The following is a 17,494-nucleotide window of genomic DNA, read 5'->3' on the forward strand; positions in this document are numbered from 1 at the left end:
CTGTCCTCTGCTACACTTTTCACTATCATTTTCCTGGTTGAGGACTATTATTAATATATGGTTTATATTTATTTAATTTTAGCAAATATTTTTAGGTTTGACCCCATCTTCTTTGCATAGCCACTTTCTCCTTCCTGGTTCAGTTACTTACTTATATGAAAAACTCTCTCTTCTTTTAAAAATCCATTTTCCACATTGATGCTACATTATATCTACAAACATTTGAAGAAAAGTTTTCTCCTTACCCTTCACTTTGGGGCTATCCAGGTAGCTACAGAAGGGCTTTTGCTTCTTTACTTTGCATGTTCCAGAGACACTGCACATCTCTGTCAGAAATTCTGGGCGTCTTTCCCATACAGTTTCCTTACCACTGCAGTCCACACTAAAGAGTCTCATATTCTTTGGGGTTCAATTTCTTTTGAAACAAAGCATGCATAGGCAGTGCAGGCTTATTCTTATTTATCTTCCCTATCTATTCTACTGAATTTATATGTAAGGAAATTATGATCATGCACTCCAAATTTATTTTTGATGGCCACCTGCTCTATGACTTAATTGCTATTTACAACCAACGAATCTTTTGTAGGTTCAGTGATGGTTTTGTGAAGGAATTTGTCATGTCATGCTGAGAATTATAGGCCTGAGGCCCATTATGATGATGAGAGATGATTCACTGGTCCATAACTCTAAAGTTAGTTTCCCCATGGCAGCAGAGTTCTTACTGGGGTTTATCTCTTTTAATATTTGCTCTCTCCCTACATATCCATGTATGAACTTGAGCAGTTCATGGCTGACACTGAGCTGCGCCAGAGAAAAGCCTCTTCTAACTTTCTGGGTTCCACCTAAACAACCTGTAACATCATAGATGTGAGATTAATGAACTGTTTTTCTTTTCCTTTCTACCAGTCCTGAACAGCAGAATTTTTAATACCAGGGATGACTGTTATGCAACGAGGTTCCTGGTTGCATGATGTCTAGTTTACACCTTATATTGTTTCCTACCAATATCTGGAAGGTGGTTGCAAAGATAAAGGAGCCAAGACCTTCTCAATAGTAACAAGTGATGTAACAAGGAGCAGTGGCAACAAGCTGAAACTTGGTAGGTTCGGGCTGAACTTCAGGAATTACTTTTTTACCAGAAAGGTAAAAAAGCAGCACTGGAACAGGTCCCCAGAAAGGTGGCAGTATCTCCACTCTTGGAAAGTTTCCAGATTTGGTTGGACAAAATTATGGTGACCTGACTGAGGTTGGACCAGAGACCTGTGGAGGTCTCCTCCCAGCATAACTTCTCTGATTCCACAGCATCACTTGAGATTCCCTGCAGTGCACCGGTATCTGCCACTCTGGCCTCACCTGCTTCTCTGAGCTGAGCTAGGTTGTCCTTTGGCTACGGCTATTGTCTGCTGCTGTTTCTCTCAGCACAATGAGTGTATTCTTTCCCCTTGCTGTCTAGGCCTCTGCTGATTGATACCTCCTTATCTGTCATCACATAGTCATTTAACAGGTTTTCATCTCCCTGAGTAGGAAAACAGATACACAGTGCTCTCCCAGCAGCTGTAGCACCACTGAATGGCTCTCTTGAACTCGATGCCTTCATGGTAAAGCTCTGCTTTGTTGGAATATGTGGGTGCTCTCTGAGAGCATGGATAATGCTGGACAATAACGTGTAGGGCCAGGCGAGCACAGATGAGTGCATCTCAGACTGGCAGGGACTCACAGGGTGTGCTGGTTGGTGTGATATTACCCTGGAGAAGCAGTGGGCACGCCAGGCAGAACAGCTTGGCCATGTCTGACAGCTCAGGGCTCCTAAACATAGCTTCTGCAGGAAGAGTTAATATTCCTTGTGAGACTTTTCCAAGAAGGACTGAAGTGGTGAGTGAGGATGGGACCGGAATGCAAAAGGTAAGTCTGTGTCCAGAGCCCGTGCCTGGCCAGCACAAGCTGGGTGTCAGGAGGTTGTACTGGGAGAGCTGTGGCTGGGGGCTATCATGGTTGCTTGCAGGTGTGTATCCATGATTTTAGCTGGCCCCAGCAAGTGTGAGTTCTGTTACTGTGAGGAGAGGAAAAAGAGCAGCAGAGAAGCAGCCAGCTTCTCTCCGTGTGTTTGAAAGACAGGGAAAAGGCAGTAGTTAAATACCATCAGAGCTCATAGGTTTCCTTTCTCGCAGCTTTTTTTCCCCCAGTGATATTTCTTCCTGCAAAGCCAGGGTTGAATTGGCAGCTGCTGGTGGCCCTACATGCCCACTGGGCTAAAGGGAGCTGGAGGTGGCTCATGCCACTGCAGAGCAACCGTCTTCTTCCCAGTTGACGATGGTTTCGCACAGGGAAAACAAGAACAAAATCACAAACAAACAAACACACACACCAAAAAATAAACAAAAAAACCTAACAGCTTTAAAAAAAAAGGAAAGAAAAAGAAAGAAACCATCTTCAGCCTCCAAGTCTTTCACAAAGATGAAGTAGTCTAAAAAGCAAGTATGCAGACAGGTGATGCTTTCAGAGGCTGCAGGCTGGGAAGGGCTCCTCGATCCCAGAGGTTGTGCCTCATTTCCTGGCTGCCTTCAGGCTCCCAAGCTTGGTACAGGAAGAGTTAATGGGTTTAAATGTAGGGGTTTTTTTTTCCTTTTAGCCTTGTCAGAGTGAAAGTGAAGCAGCTCTGGTGCCAGTGTGGGGCTTCTCCTGCATCCCCACCCCTTCAGTGAAGGTCACTCAATGAAAATAGGGTCCTCCTAAAGTTGAATGGTCTTCCAGAGAGGAAAATGGTTCAGGGTGAGAGGGATCCACTGGCAGTCAGGATCCATCCCACACACAGAATCCCTCCTGTGGACGGTCTAGGACGGGGAGGAGGTGGACCCTGAGATCCCCACACACCGCTTCCAGCGGGCTGGTGAGGGCCCCTGCTGCACATCCTGGCTCATGGTCACTCTGTGGCTCTCCAGCAGGGTCAGCATCACCCTGCTGTTCAGAGAACCCTGCTGCAGCAGTTAAGGAGGAAACATTGCTGACTACAGGTGACCAGGTGGCCAAAAGTCCATGTGGATGTATCAAAGCTGCTGGGAAGTGGGGACCCAACACTTGGCTGCAAGGACTGAGCCTGGGAGACAAGAGGTGTAACATTTGTTTGTGTGACCACCCCACTGCACCAGGCCCAGCAATCACCCAGCTGAGTATGGCCAGTGAGGAAAGGAAGTGCCTGGGGACAACAAGAGTCCCCTGTCCTCAGGCACTGAAACTGCCCTGCACCCTAATCCCACTGCTCCCAACACTCATCATCACAGGCTGCTCATCTTCTTTCCCTTGTGGACAGACTTTTGTACTGTGCTATCAATAAATCAATTCCCTCCAGAGTTTCCAAGAGTTGATGTCATTCCAGCAGTGGCATCATTTGAGGGAGATGTGATGCCTAGTCTGGCCTGCCACAACACAGAAATTCCTCTCCCAAAAACACATTTCTCCAGCCACTGGCAAAGCTGAGATGGCACCTCCAGCATCACCTCCTGCCTCAGCATCAGCTCAGTCCCAACGCAGGCACCAGCCACCTATAGCTGCCCTGGCAGAGCCCATGTCTGTGAGTGCCCATCTAAAGGCACCAGGTAGGTGTCAGGGGCAGAGGGACGAGTTCTTCATCCTGCCCAGACCTCCTCACACCTCATCTACCCACCACAGGGATCAAAACCTCTGAGTCACTCCACATCTTCCTGGTCCCCCATGCTTTCTTTCTGGTGTCCTCTCATACCCATTCTCTCTGTCCTCCTCTTCCCTTTCACTTCTTCAGCTTTTATTTGACTCCCTGAGGTTTTGAGGGAGCAAACATCTCATTTCCTTCAGGGGAAAAGAGATTTTATGACTGAAGGTGAAGCAACAGAACAAAAGGCTGTAGCAAGTGGGCTGGACCCCAGTGGACAGGTGCTAGAGAACAGCCATGCCCCAAGGAGTTAGACACACAGCTGGACCCAATGTTCATCTGGAGACTGATGTTACCAAAGAACTGTAACAAAAAATGCTTCCCCCTGTTGGAGCTATTGGGGTTCGCACTCTCCTTGCTGATGCGAGGTTGCTCCTGCATCTCCTCCTGACCCAGCAGGGAAAAGAAAGCCATACCTGCAGTTTAACGAGTTATGAGACATCAGTGCAGCCAGTATAACTGGCCCTGGGCCTGTGTGGCTTTGGCTCACTTGTTTCCTGTCACACGTGTGTGCCTGGCAAGAGCACGCATACAGTCAGCTGCTGGGGAGCGCGGTTGTTCAGCTGTGACAACTTGCTGGCTACTCAGCTGCTCCAGGCAACACAACATCACTGATCCTTCTCTTCCTCTGCAGAGCAAGGGAGATCTCAAGGACAGGTGGGGGATGTCGTTGCTGCTGTCATCTTCTCATTGACCTCTTCATTGTGCTCAGGAGTAGAGCAGGTGGGAGTTTAAAATGCTGAGCCACTTCCCTTGTGGTCGAGATGCAGAGAAGAGCATCTGCCTCTCCCCTGCACCGCTGCTTAGGAGAGATGGAGGTCAGGATATCCCAGGATCCTGCATGGAGAGGCAGGGAGTGGATGAGCTGGAGACTCATTTCTGAAGGCAGCATGAGGTGATGTTTTGCATTGCTTTGGTCTTGCTGCATATTACTTCTTTTTTTTCTCTCCTTTTCAGGTAAACCAAAGCCCCGGCAATTTCTAAGGGCTTCAGAATAGAGGACACCTTTGTGCCACTCACCTGCAGTCCTTTGCCTCCTATCCCTTGACACATCCTGCTCAGAAGAGCCAGCCCTGTCCAAATATTAACAGAGCCCTTGGTTGGTATGGGAGGGGGAGGTCTGCCCTTGGTGGAGAAGCTGAATGACCATTCAGGGATGGACTCACAGGAAAACACAACTTTGTCCAGAGAGGGCAGCCTGGACAGCCTCAGCTCCATGCTGCATTGCTGTGTTACAGGCAACAGGCACACACTTTTGGAAATGCCTCTTCTCTGGTTCCAGAGAAGATTACATTGCATGTAGATGTGTTCGTATGACTGCACATATGATGTGCATCTACAGGTACGTGCATGTAAGTAGACACACAACATGTATGTGGATGTAGATGTGCACCTGTATATAAGTACACTTGGTCAATGTCTACAAGGCATTAACCAAGATCTTTATGTATTTATGCATTTTATGTGTGAAGCTGAGCATATATGTAGGCAAAAATCAGTACTTCAAAATGGTAAATCCTCAAGCAGGGGAAGTTATGGGTTAAACTGAGAGCAAATCAAGCAATCAGAAAAATAGGACTCTCCAGGAGAAAGCTGCAATAAAATTTTTATTTATAGATGTTTCACTGCTGGGAGTTTACAAGATGAAGAAGATCTGTGGCTCTGTATTTGTGAAAAAGAAGACAGACATGATTAAACGCTTTTCTGGCCTAACAGGGAATTTGAAGGTTAACACTTAGAAACCTTGTATAAAACCAACTGGGGGGGAAAAAAAAAAAAAGAAAAACCAGAAGGAAGGGGTGTATGGAAAGGAGGTATATGGCACACAATAAAAGTGAGAATTTATGGAGCATACAAGGTGATAAGGAGTGTTCAAAATAATCTGGAAAAACTGGATTGCTGCAAGTGCTAACGGCACTTGGAGGCAGGTTTTTTTCAAAATACATTGAAAACTAAGAAATAGTAGTCACAGTCTAGGCTCTTACTGGGTGGATATAGGTAAAACTGTTGATAGTGAAGACTTTTGATGGAGGCTTCTTGATACACAAAAGTTACTTGTTTGCATACAGAAAGAAATGGATTTATGTACTCACACTACATGAGGATAGTAAAAAACTTCCTCATCTTTCTGCAAACTAAGGAAAGTTTTAACAGCGTCTATTAAGCATAAGTATTTTCAGATCAGTAGCCAAACAAATTTGCATCTCATAATTGTAAAAAATTTGACTGAGGAGGCACCTGGCTCAATGGAGTTAGGTATTTAAAAATCCTGGTATACTAGAGAAATCCCAAGGTCTTGGAAAAATATGTGCCAGTGTCCAGAGAGAGAAAGCGAGATGACACCCGACTGTTAGATGGTTCTGCAGTAATAATCACAGGTAAGAGAGTGTCAAGTTATTACAAGTTAGCTAACAGATGGTCTAACAAAATAATTTTAATAAGTTAGTGTTTAAAAAAAAAGTTGTGAGAAACAAACCTGACTTCATTCTTTGACAAAATAATACGTTTGGTTGATGAAAGCACTGGTGTAAATTTAATAAATCAAGAAATTAGTAAATTCCGAAGAAAAAAGAATGTATGTCTGTATACATCACAATTTGCATGGATTAATTACCAGCTAACAGTCACAACTGTCCAAAAAGAAGCATCAATCACTGCTGAAAATGTGTGTCTCTCTGTAAGGACTGTGCTTTTTAATAATTGCACCAGGAGATACAACTGTAAAAACATTGTTGATAAAATTTGCAAATGTCAAGGTCAGTAGCTAAAGGAGAGGGAGTCCTTCAGGTGAGCACAAGTCACCCAGCCAGGTGAACACACTCAGCCAAGACAGGATGCTCAGCAGCGTTACTGGAGTCTCCTCAGGTCCTGGACCACCATGCTCCCTCAATGCTGTTGATCCATGAATCCCTCTGAATTGTGTAACCTGAGGGAACACCTGAGAGTGACCAGGGGCAGAGTGTAACTGCTGCTGGAAGCAGTTCATGCTTAAATCCTTTCCTCTTCACTTTTGATGCTGCTGTTCTGGCTCAGGACTCACAGAAGCTTCGTGAGTGGCCCACTGGCCTCGGACACCCCCAGACAAGCCCAGACGGGTGTGTGACCACTGGCTCCTGTGCAGACAGTGAGGAAGGACAAGCTGCCAAGAGCAGGAGCTTCACTGGCAGCCCCTGGAGAAGTCACAGTCACCTGTGACTGACAATGTGGATTTGAAAGCCCAGCAAAGCCTGAAGCTGCAGCACCCACCCACAGAGCAGCTGCCCACACAGCTCTTCATTGTCCTGAAAGCCTGGAGAGGGTCCAGAGCAAAATGACAGGAGCAATTAGGAGGGTCAGAAAACACCTGACAGGGGACACTCTGAGGCATTACTCTGGTCTCGCTAAACCAGTATCTCTTAGTCACACCACAGAAAATACAGAGTACTGGTGGCACCATCACCTGCAGAGAAAGGCTCGGGGACAATCAACTGCTGCAAGTTGTATTTAGGCCCTTTCAGACTAGAATAAGACATCGCATCCTCAGCAGTGAGGATGACTGTCCTAGCTATCAGTCAAAGGGGTAGACTGTCTTTGAAGGTATTCAAATAAAGGTCAGGTTCGTTTTTTCAAGCTGTCCTTTCATAGTAATTAAAAAAAGAAGAAAATGAATGACATCAGTGAAAAGAGACACTGGGTAAAATTCCAAGGCCTGTGTTACACAGGGAATGAGAGCTGGCAGTTTGTCTACCTTTTTGGCCCATCAGCTGACTTGGAAGGAAGGAAAAAATAATGGAGATATGGAAGAAATGCATTAGGAGTGGCCGTATTCCCCATAAGGAGAAATATACCGTGGCATTTGATTTTATTTTACTACCTGCTCTCTGATATTCCCCACTAGAGTCTACAATTACTGTGTCCCTGAAGGTCTGAAGCTGGATTTAATCCACAAAAACAAGTGAAGCAGATACTCTAAAGCAGAAAAAAGTAATACTCACTGATAAACAAGGTGACCTTGTGCTTAACAGCAATGTTTGTTCCATTTTAAATATAAAACACTTATTACAGAAAATGTCACTGAGACTAAGAGTGCATCAAATATAAACTTGACTGCATTAAGAAGACAGGGATAAATAATATTAGGCGTTCTGCTTCTCTGGGAGACAGCCATGCTGCCTTCCAAGGTCAAATGTGCCGTGGCCAAGTGCCACATGGCATCACTGCCTGGCCACATGGATCAAGGAGCAGGAATTTGGTCATCATCTGATTAGCTGCTGGGCACACCAGCCCATTGTAAGGCACACTGTGTCGGTGCAAATAAATACTAAATGTAGGTGTTTAAAACTAACCCTTTAGGAGGATTGTTGGATATAAGACACAATATTCTATACATGTTTTGTCAACCTGCAAAACATAAGATTAAGTTCTTTGCACTTCAGCCAACAGAGATTACTTGGAGGCTGTGGCTGCATTGTTTTGTGGATATGGACAAGCCAGAACTTCTAAGGTGGTGTTGAAAGAGCAGATATTTTTCAAAGAATAAAGCCAAGCTCAAGATGATCTTTTCCCCATAGGTTCCCCTTGTTTGATTACGCCTCTGCTCATTCAGTTTAAGTTAGCAAAATAGATTCAGCAGTCTAACTACATTGGTTTAGAAGCACTTTATGAACACAGCTGAAGCTCAGCTGCCTCCAAGAAGAGCATGCACTGACTAGAGGTAAAGCATTTAAACAAACTGTGTTTACCTCAACCTCACATTATATCACAATCACACATTCTGCAGTGCCTCCAAAGCAACTGTGGGCATTGTTTCTCCAGCACAGGTACAGCAGCACAGGCACCGTGTTCAGCCAAAACCCTTTTGTGGAGCATGGCAGACACAGAGCAGGAGAGGCCACTCCCGACCCTCCAGCTCAGTGTGCCGGCCGTCACCAGCGGAATTCAGTGTAAGTGCATCACAGGAAATACTTACCAAGGATTGCTTTTTAAGCCATAGAGATGTCACTCTAGAGGTGTGTGAGAACACTGGATGGAGCTCTGAGCAACCTGGTCTAGTGAAAGGTGTCCCTGCCCAATGGCTTGGAACTAGACGATCTTTAACGTCTCTGGCAGCCCAAACCATTCTCTGATTCTTTGACATCTCTGAAAATGTCAGAAGGCCTGAGAACTGTGCTCACCCCACATGTAATTCATCACAGATCAGACTGCAAAGAGCCCTTTATTGGGTCTGAAGGGTTACAAGGATACAGGTTCCTGAAGGGTTACAAGGATACAGGTCCCTGAAGAGTACAAAATGCTGACCAAAGACACGTCGTCACTAGTGCTGCATGTTTGATTCTCCTAGTGACACCAACCTTCTGCACCGAACACTTTCTCCTACGTGTCCTTCACCTGCACTTCAGTAACATGAGCAATGATAAAGTACAATGGAGACAGCAAAGTGCCTGTAACATTCCACATTCTCCACCTCTCAAAAAACCCACAAACAAACAAAAACCACACACACAAAAAAAAAAGAACAAAAAGAGAAGGAAGAAAAGAGAAAAGGATTGGTCTTTTCTTTTCTCAAGGCCTCCAGCTCTATTATAACCACCCCTAAACTGTGTCCCAGACAAAACCATGGGACTCATGCTTCCCTGTGATGTTTCACACTAGGTCTGTCCAGCTCCTATCCACTGCAAAAACATGTTCCTCCTCCCAGGTCAGTTGAAAATTCCGCTTCTCCCAGCACACCAGGTGGGTTTCCATGCACCTCCTTCAATGAGTGATGAGCTGATGCTGAAAAATGACAGATACTCCCCCAGATGAAAAATTAACTGAGAAGCTCAAAAAGCCCATCTGGAGTGGACAGGGTTGATTTCAGGCTCCAGGACCAGCAGCAGTTGGCAGCAACCCCTGGTGAAGAGAGACAGCAGAGGAACAAGGAGCATCCCCACTCATGTCCTCAGGAAGTTGCAGCATTGGGAGTTCCTTTTCATGAATCAGGAGAGGAGGAAGGAGAGGGTCAGCACCAGCAGCTTCACTTCTGGTGCTGACACGAACACACCCCTCTGTCACTGCTGCTGTCACCTTCACCAGGAGCTGGGTCAAAGCACCTGGACCACCACATCCCTCATGTCCTGCAGCAAGAGCCAACCACTCCACAAGTCCTGGCTGGCTCCAGTACCACCAGGTAGCATTCAACCAAGCACACATCCAAACCTTCAGGAGGTGGACCAGAGAGCACATACTGTCAGGTTGGCAGAGGACAGTATGGATTTCACAGCCTGCTGGGGATGTAAGCACCATGGAGTGGTGTGACAGGCTGCTCCAGACCCTCTTAGTCTCTAGCTGTACTAATCTCACATCTTTTTATTCATGTTATCTTCATCTGAAGCCCAAACAAGTCCCAGAAACTCTTCCACCATCTGCCCCTGGCCAAATTGGGGCATCACATTCAGCCCTTTCCCCTCCTGAAGTACTGCGCTGGGGTAGACGTGGGGTCACGCACTGCTCGGAGCAGTTTCAGCTACTTCATCCCGGAGATCCTTTAAGACTCTTGGACAAATGCCATTGCTCCCAGCAAGTTGTTACTGTTTGCTTTGTCAGTGTGTTGAACAGCCTATTCCGCAGCCGCTTCAGTTTCAGACATGTTGGCTGGCAAACCCCACCCTGCTGAAGAATGGGTTCTGCCACCCTGATCTCATCACTCAACGCTTCACACACGCTGCAGAGGTGTCTGTCATGGCCTTATCTCTGCTGTGCGCTCCCTGCACAGCTTGATCACTGTTTTGCCCTTCAGAACATCTGGCAGGTGCCTGATGCATTTCAAGAGAGCTATGTTCGTTTTGATTCCTTTTGCTAGCTGTTCCTTGTTTGACCTGACTTGCTGCCTTTCTATATGCAACCTTACAAAGTTTCTCTAATTTTCCAGCTGTAGACAACTCCAGATGATTTTTGTAACTTCCCTTACCCCACTGAACAATTGTTTCTGTATCCCACAAGAAAGGTGTTCACCCCATTTTTCAGCCCATGAGCATGCCCAGTTAGTAAGGATGGCAAAGCGTGACAGGAGTGAATTCAGGGGATGAAAATGTGAAAGGGGTGACACTTTTCCACACACAGAAGAGAACAGTTGTAGCAGGTGCTGTTATGGGCCATCAGTACTGGGCATTGGAATGTCAGAGAGAGAGTGAGAGAGAATTAAGAGGGAGCAGCAACACTGCCCCAGCAGGTACAGTGATGTGGTGACATGGTGTTACAACCTGAGGAGGCAAAAGTGGTTAGGGAAAAAAGAAGGGCAGTGGCAGAGGGTTGTATGGGGTGACAACACTGACTTCCCACCATATCCAGGTGCAGCTCGCAGAGAAGGAGGGCAAGTTTTCTTCTCCTTTTGAGTTCATTCACTACTGTTCTTTCCATTCAGCTCCCTCTCCTTCCCTTGTTTTCAACTGTACTTTTATTGTTTCCTTTTTCCCCTTTTTGAAACACTTCTGAAATCCTGTGATTAGTTAGTATTGGTTTCTTTACAAATTGCTGGTTTTCCTTTCTTATGTGTTTCTGTATGTACCTAAATCATCCTCACAGACCTGTCCTCCCATGAAATACCACCACCATCTTATTAAGTCCTTAGCAGGAAAGATCAATTGCCTCAGCTGATAAATATCCACATTCTCATACCAGGAGCAAATACTTTGAGATTCTTTACTGGCAGGGGATATGAAAGACAAAAAGCCCTAGACCCCTTGAAGCAGACCATTTTTCAAGATACAGGGGAAGATTCTTTCTCTAAAAAAGCAACCTGTGTGTCTTACTTGATGAAAATGCCCTCCCAACCCCAAAATTTACCCAGGAGTATAAACTTGTTGGTACGTGAGATGTATCTGAAGCAACTGAAATCTTGATAGAGAGTTAAGAAATGACAGAATGGGACAGTGACTATAATGAAGAAATCTCACTCTTCTCAGTATCACTAGAAGTGGTCACATGGCTTGACTAAGATTCATGTTTTGTTGGCCAGCCTTTTCTGCTTAAAAGAAAGGATGAAACAAAAAAAAAAAAAAAAAAAAAAGAAAAATAATTAAGATATGAATCCAGATATTCCAAGTCCTACAGAAGACAAACCTCAGATTACTTCATTATAAAAACCAAGACAACACCAAAGGGTATCTTGTTACCTAATGCTTCACTTGAATTTATCAAGCTACACCTTGAACAAAATTTAGGTTCTTTGCCTCCTGGACCATTCCAGAGCTTTCAGACCATTTCCAGACCACTGCGTCACTGCTAGCCTGAGATCTTGTGAGGGAAGACATAAAACCTCTCAAGCAGAAGAATGAATTGAATGCATTGGAACAAATAAAAGGGAGACTAGAAAGTGGGGGTGATGCCTTCTGCTCCTCCTTTTGAGAACGGTGTGGTGGGAGGTGTTCCCTTGGGCCATTTGGCTATGAAATCTGGCCTTGCCCATAAAATAATTGGGATTTATAGATTAACTTTTCTTCTTAAGGGCCTAATTCCATTTGGATTCCCTTTCCAAGGGTATAAGTTTTGGCTTGTATTCCAGAGGAGAAGAGATCACCATCAGCAGAGCAGAGCCAAGAAGCAGAAGCAACATGAAACCACTGGGGTGGGAGTGCCTGGAGGGGCATTTGGAGAACTACATGAGGCAGTGTCAAAAATCAAGCTGAACATAAGCAAGGTTGTCCTATCACCAGCTCTCGCACAGCTGCAGGCAGGCAGCAGGGAGCACCTGTGTCCACCGAGCTGTGCCGAGGGGGGTGCTGCCTTGGGCTCACAGGGGACCAGCTCCAACCCTGGCATCTCTGTTGGCTGGGGAGCAGCAGCTGCCGGATAAAAAACTGGTCTGAGGTGGCTGCTTCTGCCTCCGATTTCCAGGAACAGGCAGGAGAGATCAAGAAAGGGGTGGGGACAGAGAGCCGGGGAGTCAGGTGGCTGTGATAATGGTTATATTGTTAGGGCTGGAATGAGGAAATCGAAGATTTCACCTGGGGAGAGCAGGGAAGGGTGGGGGGGACATCAAAGAGACTCCATCTTGATTGCCCACTTATTAATTGCCCCTCAGGACAAAGCAGATGGAGAAATCAGTTCTATAGCTTTGCTGCTGTTCCAGCCTGGACTGTTCACCCAGCTTCCAGATGTGTGTTAGCTTCGCTGTGCCAGTGGGTGGGAATTTTCATCTGGCCATTTCCACACTCGGTCCCATTGCAGCAGGACTGGACAGAGAGCAGTGTCTGTTGAGCTGTGGATCTGGCTGAGTGATCCTCCATGAGGGAACGTGCAGCAGAGGTAGAGCTTGGTGACTCTGATTCTCTCGTGCAGGACAACGGGTCACGAGTAGTGAAGATGGCAGCTGGCTCAGACACAAAGTAGTGTGGCTAAAGGGTCTGGGTCACTGGGCTTCTTCAACACCCTGTCTGATACACCATTTCCAGGAAGCAATATCCCTTACCCTGAAATATGGACAACAGATGGGAGTCAGCCACACTTTTCAGAAGCTAATTCAGGTTTGCCAGCTGAGTCTTCTGGGGTCCACTCATCTTGGCTTCATTCCCCTAGGAAGAGAGACTGCATTCCCTCTGTGCAGTCTTCAGCAGGACTTTCTCAGTCCTACAATATTTTATTTTCACGATTCTAGCCAGATTCTTTCATGCTGAAAGGTAAGGGTAACACATGCAGCTCCAGTTTTCCCCCAGGGCTCCCTTTTGCTTCACCAGAATGGCTCTCTGCAGCCACTCTGCTCCTACAAGGTACAAATGAAGGCATGCATTGAAAATCAGCCTCCTGGGGACACAAAGGAGTAGAAGCATGTACATGGACATGCTCTTACTGCTGGGCTATCACTGGGTATTTGGAACAGACACCACTGCGGCCTTGGCAAGTTACATCAGTAGCAAAGGAGAAGGCATTCAACAGCCCAGTAGATTAGTTTGCAAATCCCTGCTGGCGTTTTGATAATGACCCTCTTTGGAGATCACCACCTCTGCCTCAAGGAAGTCCCTGCACCCTGGGGAAACACCTCCCTGCTGAAGACAGCAGCCATTCAATGTGTAGCCTCGCATCCACCCATCTTTGCCACCTACTGCGCTGGGGCTTCTTTGGCCAAACAAACTTCCAGCAACATCTGTGATGATATTCCTTGACTTCTTGGGTCACTAGTTTTAATGGAGAAAAATATAAGCAGCTGTAGGTAATCCAGACATAATCCCAAAATAATCACTGCTTTCTGCCTTGCAGCAGAAGGAAAGTACAATTTCATTTACAGATATAAGAAAGAATTAAACTCATCGAAAGTCTTACAACTAGTTCAAAAACATGTATAATTTGTTACACTTGGAATCCATACCAGACAGGGAGAGATTTTTCTTTTTTCCCACCACAGTAGCAGTGTGTAGAAAAGAAATTTGTTTTATTTTAAAATGTTGTGTGTACTACAGATCATTATCAAATGCCTACCTGGGCAGATAATCGACATGGCTGGTAAGGAAACATTTCAAATTTGGTGCCATAAAGAGTGATTCATGTTTACTCAAAGGTTGTTCAGTAGCAATAAAGAGCAATCATGCATTCAGAGCTTGTGAAGATGTAATACACAGAAGCACTGCCCAGAACAACAGGGCGCTTCCCATTTCACAAGAGAAGGAAGTAGTGACAAGGATCTTCTCAGCATAAAGCTCCTTGGATGTAAAATGTTGTTAGAGGTGGAGTAAATATGATGAACCAAAACTTCCAAAGAGGATTTGTAGTGCTTGATGGAAGATCTTTCATTCTATTGCAAGACTTGGGATCTCAGAAGACAAATTATCCCGTAATTGCTGAGCCTGAATGGCAGTGAGGGAAATAACCATCAGTGTCAAAACCAGTTCCATCAGGTGTGACTCACCTTGATAGGTCAATGCCTCAGTACAATGGAAATATCCAGAAAGTTGTGGATGGGCAAAATGCTCAGAAGACTCTTGTGAGAGGAAAGCTTGAGACAGAATTGAACCTAATCACCTAAATTATCAACAGGAGCTGCTTTTGCAAACTGTACTAATTAGAACTCCTTACCACTGTCTTCTGTTACAGTGCAGTGTGCCTGAGGAGAATGGTACCATCTGTGACTGACAATCTGGGTGAGAAAATGGTCACTTCAGTGATCTACTTCATGTACACACTAGGAAAAAAAAGCAGCACCAAAACTGGGAAGATATAAGTAGTAATTTAAAAAGCCCAACCCTGAAGTGTTAGCAAGTTCTGACTCCTTCTGATGGAGATTGAGACTGGCAGTTGAGCTGGCAACAGGAGACTTGTTTGCACTGTTTCTAAAGTATTTGGGGAATCAAGTGGTAATTGTAGCAATGTTAAAAATAAATTTTTGTTCCTTTGTGCATTGGCAGCTGATCTGCAGCACACCTGTGTGACCATGGGGACGCTGGGACTTTTACAGAGCCACGGCCAAAGTGTGATATTCGCATGACTGAAGCAACTGGGAGTCACCTCAGGGCTGATGCGTGCTCCGAGGTGTGCCACAGCAGCAGATAACGCACGGCAGCCCGAGCAGCACACCGCGGGGAGAAAGAGGGAAAGGGGAATTGCTCAGAGCACAGCTGTCACGCCCACTGAAAATGGTCAAAGGGCTAGTAAATGGCTTTTTCATTCTTATAAAACCCCCAAACAACACATGAATGGATAAAGTCTCCTGCAAAATAAGTTTAGATGTGTGTGTGTATACAGAGATAGACAGATACATACATATTATAATTATCTGCTGTCCTTGTCCAAGCTTTGTCAAAGGCCGAAAGTTCTCCCAAACAACGTGGTGATGGAAATTGTTGGCCATGACAAAATGCTAAGAAAATTGCTTTAGAATGTCATTTGGATACAGCAAATCAGTCCAGATATTTGAGGTTTTAATTATTCCTCAAGCCAAAAGAAACCAAAAAATGTAAGTTACCTTTGTCTCACACCAAGATCAATTGAAGACAATTTAAAATCCTTTCACATACTGTGGAAATCAGAGAATGCCTATGGGTTACCAAATTTGGCTCTAGCTGCTTAGTGGGTGCTGTTAACTTAAATGAGTATAAAAGGGGAATTTCCAGGGGCAAAATAGTTTTTGTTACTCCAGTAAGATAGAGTCACAATTCCAGTAAGAAAAAGGTGGTACTGGAGGATTAGTCCATTAGTGTAACAGTAATTCCAGGAAATTATAATAATGTAAGTCAAACAAGTTGCTCTCTGTGAAGCGACTGGACTAGAGCTCCATTGGCTCCACTGGTAATTGCAAGCACCAATGCTGCATAATTGCTGGTCTCCAGGTCTATCTGAGTGCATGAAACTTGCAAGTGGTACGAGTCAGGAGAGCTCACATTCCTCCACTAAATGACATTTCCTACTGGCACTGCCCAAGATGGGATACGGAGCTGCACGGACTGTCGGTCCAGTCCAGGATACTTCTGATCATAGAATGGCTTGGGTTTGAAGGGGCCTTAAAGGTCATCTCATTCCAACCCCCGCTGGGACACCTTCCACTAGATCAGGCTGCTCAAAGCCCCGTCCAACCTGGCCTTGAACACTTCCAGGGATGTGGCACCTACAGTTTCTCTGGGAAACCTGTTGCAGTGCCCCACCAACGTCACAGTGAAAAATTTCTCCCTAATATCTAATCTAAACCTGCCCTCTTTAAGTTTGAAGCCATTCCCCTTTGTCCTGTCACTACATGCCGTGATAAATAGTCCCTTCCCAGGTCTCTTGTAGCCCTGTTAGATATTGGAAGACAAGAAGGTTTCCCTGCAGGCCTCTTTTCTCCAAGCTGAACAACCCCAACTCTCTCCTCGCAGCCTGCCTTCACAGGACAGGTGCTCCAGCCCTCTGATCATCTTCATGGCATCCTCTGGACTCTATCCAATAGGACCTTATCCTTCCTGAGTTGGGGGCCCCAGAAGTGGAAGCAGTAATGCTCTGAGGAAGCTGCTTTGTAGTAAGCATTTGATACAGTATTAGTCCATTCACCTCATCCCACCCACTTTTTGCAGCTTTCATCTTTGATGAAAGTTCAAAAATAATCTACTGGAGATATAATTAAGTTTAGAACTGCAGGAGAAATGATGCTCTTGCTTTGCATTGCTTTTTGTCAGAGGACGGAGCTAGCGGGACGCTCTAAGTTGTGGCTGTAGGTTTGCAACAAGCACCTGTCACAAGGCTGTTCCTGGCACACTGACACTTAACTGCTGGCCTCAAAAGTGTGCTGCTTGCCGTTTTCAAGCATGGGATTTTGCAATATGAAGAGGTGAAAGTGGCTGAGTATTTTGAGTCACTAACCAAACCACAGCTAACTCTCATAAGGATCAAAATTCAGTGACCAAAGACTCTGAACAAGGACTTACCTGAAGGAGGTAAGCAGAAAGGAAAGAAATAAGTGAACACTTCAGAGAGAGCTAGTTTGAAAGAAAATCATTGGGAGAAAAGATTGGTAAAGAAGTTTCACGGTTATAATGATGGGGGGCGGATGTTTGGGACTTTTGGTCACATTTTGCTAAGAGGGTTCATTTCCGTGGTCCAAGGAAACACTGGAAGGTTTTGGGTAATGCCGGGAGGCCTTGATTTCCCAGGCACAGATCAGCGAAACAAGTTCCCACTCATGGTTGGGCCAGGCAGTTATGGACCCAAAAGATTTCTTCAGCCAAGGCACCAGCAAAGGCGGTGCGGTAACTGAGGTGTATCCCTGACTCGCCCCCAGCCTTCTCTGTCCCAGCTCCATCCCCCTCGCAGATATCACCCGAAACTCGCCGCTTTTCCCTTGGAAAGCACAATTTGGCGATGAAAGCCAGGCAGGAGCCCTCACCGCCGGTC

This window comes from Corvus moneduloides, chromosome 2 (genome assembly GCF_009650955.1).
Source record: "Corvus moneduloides isolate bCorMon1 chromosome 2, bCorMon1.pri, whole genome shotgun sequence".
In the NCBI taxonomy this organism is placed as follows: domain Eukaryota; kingdom Metazoa; phylum Chordata; class Aves; order Passeriformes; family Corvidae; genus Corvus; species Corvus moneduloides.